Here is a 5,289-nt window from a genome sequence, read left to right as displayed (position 1 = left end):
TTCCTTAAAGAGTAACAGGGCAGGCCAGCAGTCACCTTCCGCTTGATCGGACCCAAATACAGATCCTCATTCTGCTTGATTTTAAGGTCAATGAATAATTGAGGGATCTCTGTGAGGACACTATTCACCACTTGACTACCAGAGTCATGCTCTCTCCCTAGCTGAGATTCGAGGTCTTCACTAAACATCCTGCTAAGGGCGTCAGCTATCTGATTGTCGGAGCCTCTAATACCACGCACCTTAAAAGGAAAGGCGGAAATACGGACCGCCCACCTAGCAATCCTCCCGGTTTTTAGAGGTCGAGCTAGGACCCACCCAACTCTATGCTTGATTGTGGGTTTCGAGTTAGAACTCCCTATGTTCCAAATAAAATCGAAATTTGTCTAAGGCGAAGAGCACTGCAAGAGCCTCACACCACAAACAGAATAGTTTAACTCTGTAGCGGTGAGCTTCCTTGAAGCAAAGGCAAAGGAGTGCTTCACGCCCTGATCCTCTTGAAGAAGGACGGCTGCTATCCCGGCTTTGGAAGCATCGGTTTGGACTACAAAACGTTTCTGGAAATCGGGAACTACCAAAACGGGAGGGTTCGCAATTGCGGTCTTAATCGCCTCGAAAGCATTTTGTTGGCTGTCTCCCCAGGTAAACTCTTGGCCTTTCTTTCGCAAGTCATTGAGAGGGGCAGCCAACTGTGCGAAATTAGGAACGAAGCTGCGAAAATAATTCGCCATGCCGATAAAACGCTCGACCTGCTTCTTTGTCCTTGGGGTCAGAAATTTCTTAATCCCACTGGTCCGCTCTTGATAGAGTCTAACTCCGTCGCCTGAGACAAGATGGCCTGAAAATGAAACTTGGTGTCTAGCAAGAGTAATCTTGACTGGCTTAAAGGTCAATCCAGCAGAACGAATTCCACGCAACACCTGTTCAAGATGGGAAAGGTGTTCTTCGAAGGTTCGGCTATACACCACAACATCATCCAGATAGTTGTACACACACTTAAGTTTTAAATCTCCCAAAAAACGGTCCAACGTGACAATACTGCGGCCCCAGTAGCTAAACCAAAGGGAACTCTGTTAAATTCAAAGAGATTCCAGTCTTTGTAGAATGCGGTAACATGTTTTGATTCCTCAGTAAGGGGAATCTGATGATAAGCTTGATTAAGATCAAGAGCAGTGAACCATCTCGCCCCTGAAAACCACGTAAAACAATTATGAATATCGGGTACGGGAACGGATTCCAACATAACCTTCTTATTCAATAACCAATAATCAATTACAGGTCTATAATCCTTACCGCCGGCTTCAGGAACAAGAAATAGTGGTGAAGCGTAAGACGAGGTCGACGGCCTGATAACGCCCTCCTGCAACATAGCGTCCAATTTTTCCTTTAGGGTTCTCATTTTGGGTGGAGATAGTCTATACGGCGACTGCCTAACCGGTAGCCCATCATACAAATGAATGTGATATTCAATCAGGCTAGTTACACCAAGTTTGTCAGGAAGGACGTCAGGAAACCCATCTAACAATTCTATTAACTGGGCCGCGCGATCATCAGGAAGGCGACTAACCCCAAACCTGTTGGCTTTGCTGCCCACCATATTGACCAAGTTAGAATGATCACATGCACACAGCGCTATGTTTTCCTCCGGTCTGAACTTAATGCTTAATGTGCGACTAGCGTACTCTAATACCAACCCGGTATGCTGAATGAAATCACAGTTCAGGAGTAAGGGTACGGCTAATCCCTCAACCACCAACATGGTAACTGGCCATGTAAAATCACAGATTGATAGGCTACGCTGCACTTCCCCCACCACAGGCAACTCTTCCCCAGTTGCAGCTCGACAATTCTGCCAGGTAGATCTCACAACAGATAACCTATTCAATCGATGAAACTCCAAATCAATCAAGGACACCGACCTTCCGGAATCAAGCACTCGATGAAGCGGCTCTGTTCCCTCCCGAGGACAAACTTAGGGCAGAGGGGGCCTACCGGGAGCACAGATGTGTGCACATCAGAATAGTAGCTTACGATCCCCACCCCCTCTCTTCCTATGGCGTCGAGGTTTGCCTGCGATCCCTTAGGAATAGAGCAATTGCGCACTAAGTGATTAGTGCCGCCACAGCGAAAACAATGCTTCCTAGTCTGCACAACAGGCTCAGCGCGTAACCTGCAATTCACTGGAACTAAAGATAGTGTCCCTGCTCTTTAATTAGTACTACGCTGGGAATCAGCGAACGCGAGGGCCTGAATTTACTCCACTACTTGGTCCAGCTCCGAAAGGTCAGCCGGCCGGCTAGCAAAATCTAGCCATGACCAATCATCAGGGCGCATCCCCTCAAGAATGTTAGATATGACATCAGACTCAGACTTAGACATATCCAGAGCCAACATTGCGTTACGAACTCTCTCCACGTATTGTTCTAATGTTTCAGCAGAACCCTGCACTTGCCAAAGAAACTTGCGCTCAAGTTCGATTCGCATTCGAGCTGACAATTACCTAGCTATAATTAAAGTCCTCAGATATTTAATAGACTGCCGACTCGTCAAAACTTCCTAAACTAATACATTTAACACTCCTTAAGTTAAGGGATACAGTAGCGGGAGCATTACCTTGTGCAGGACACGGAAGGTATCTGCCTGAACCTCCAACTCGGCTAATAACCACAAAAGCTCTTGAACCTGACTCAAATTATCGACAGATAATTCCGATAATCCAGTAGATAAACACATAATTGGATTGGGCAGCTTAGCAAACCAGTCGAAGGCTACCTGACTGCGAACCTTTACGTCACAATTCTGAGTGTCGCTGACTACCAACGTCCCCTTGTTCCGAACTAGCGCCTTCCATGTTTAAACTTAGGGCTGCGGTTCTGCTTTGCAAACCGTGCACATGACTCGTAACTTGTTTTATTTGCTGCCGCTCGGCGTCTTTAACTTCCACACAATCAAAATCTCTTAAGTGGTTCCCCAAATGAACTAACTGGGGGGTGGGGGATGTGTGTGATGTCCTTAGGTTAGTTAGGTTTAATTAGTTCTAAGTTCTAGGCAACTGATGACCAGTCGCATAGTGCTCAGAGCCAGCCAACTAACTGGGACTGTATACAAGATATCTGCCTATGTGTTGGCTGGCTATCCTCTAAAAAGGCAAGGCTCCAGTCTATCTTATCAATGGCGCTCAAAATAAATTGCAAGGCATCACCTACCTCACCAATCATACCCGCCGTAAAGGATATCCGTATATCCGAGACCCCGCACAACCAAGCTGTGAACTCTGGAACGCTGCCCATTAAAGGTTGTTCATGAATCCTCAATTCATACTGCAAGAACTCCTTCTTGAGATAACCAATTCCTGGACACCCCTTCGAGACCATGTCACCTGAGAACAATAGAAAATGCAATGGAATCACAATAAGCATAAATTTTTACTAAACAACAAATGACCTATTAAGGAGTGACACAATTGAAAGGAAGGCAAATCTATCCCCACTGCCAACTGAACGTAACCACGCTCTGGATTAACAATTCTTATCTCCAACCAATTCAAAAATTTAAAAATCCCTCCTCTCTACATATTTCCCAACAATCGCACGGTGCACTGCACCTTATTCTCAGCCAGCTACACTACATGACAAAAATCAAAGACGGTAGAAATATCACAACTGTGGTAATGGAAGATTTAAAAATTTCTCTTCTCCATATAAGGGATCATGGACCAGTTGTGAACTTTATACACCAGCTCCCCTCACCTTTTTCCTACCAATCACAGGATAGTGTGTAAAACTGGTGACGAATTACACTACTTTTCATAGACACACCAAGTCACACCCCCTCCCCCTCCCACTTACCTCCAGAAAATCATAGTACAGTATTATAAACACAAAATGGTGGAAATATTGCAACTGTGTTAATGGAAAACCCTTACCTCCTTGCATGGAAACAAAGCAATTGACCGCTCCATTTCCTCTTTTCCCATCCAATTAGAGCAAAGTATTTAAATGCTGTGCCAGATACTTATTATAAATTACATAACCTCCATTTAAAAGTCAAAGACATTCATTATTTTTTTGAAAATAAAAAAACTATTTTACCTGCGATTTTTATTATTTCCTTGAAAGTCAAAGGTATTCATTCTCTCCAGCGTAAAATGGTTCCGAGTCATAGTATTTATTTACAGACCAGTTGTGTGCTTTGTAATCCCAGCCCCTCATCTACTCAGCACCCCATTCTACTAAATGCTAATGGTAAATGGTAAACATTAAATGGTAAATGACGAACAGTAAACACAGGATGGTAAACACTTAACACTAAACAGATAATGGCAAACAGTAGATGCTAAATGCTATACAGTAGAAGCCACACTGGTAACACGGGTTCACATCAAACCATGGGCCTGGAAAGTACTTGCATGGGTGATCATTCAGGTCTGCTGAGCACTGCTGGCCAGTGGGGTGCACTCAGCCCTTGTGAGGCCAATTGAGGAGTCAATTAAGTAGCAGCTCCTGTAACGAAAACTGACAACCACCAGGAGAGCAATGTGCTGACCATTTTCCCCTCTGACCATTTGCCCCACCATAGTCGCATGCAGTGATGCCTCTCAGCAAAGATTGACACAGCGAGTGGTTGGAAACCATTGGACCTTCTGAGGACTGTTTGGATGAAGTATTAGTTTAGTTAGATGGTAAATGGTACATGCCAAATGGCAAACACTAAATGGTAAGTGCTAATAACTAAACATTGAAAGGTAAACGTAGAATGATAAATGTTAAACAGTTAGGGTTGAATAACAAATGCCTAATCCTAAACAGTAAATGCTATAGGATTAGCAGTAAACATTAAACAGTTATCAGTAAATGGTAACAGTAAATGGCAAATGCTGTAAGTTAAACACTAATTACTTAACAATAAATGCTAAAGAGGGTATGCTAAAAGCCAAATGGTAAAGGCCTTATGCAATGCATAATATCTATAAATTACTGGCCATTATTGATCACTGAACTACTGACCACCATTGATCAATGACCATCTGTGATCAGTGACCGTTAGTGATCAGTGACCATCGTTGATCACTGTAATCATAATTACAGATCTCTATGAAAATTTATTATGGTGTCAAATTTAATTACTTTTGTGAATGTAAAAGATGACTCTGTATGTAAGCATATCTCTGGCATAATATTAAAAAAATATTTCACAGTCAAAATGTTATGCATAATTTATGTACACAGATCTCTCTATGTTCCTTACACCAAATATATTTTACAGGAAAAAGAAACCAATAACTGAGGAAAG

Source organism: Schistocerca americana, chromosome 9 (assembly GCF_021461395.2).
Source record: "Schistocerca americana isolate TAMUIC-IGC-003095 chromosome 9, iqSchAmer2.1, whole genome shotgun sequence".
NCBI classification, from domain to species: Eukaryota; Metazoa; Arthropoda; class Insecta; order Orthoptera; family Acrididae; genus Schistocerca; species Schistocerca americana.
The sequence above is the reverse complement of the archived record's forward strand: the minus strand, read 5'-3'. Positions refer to the sequence as shown.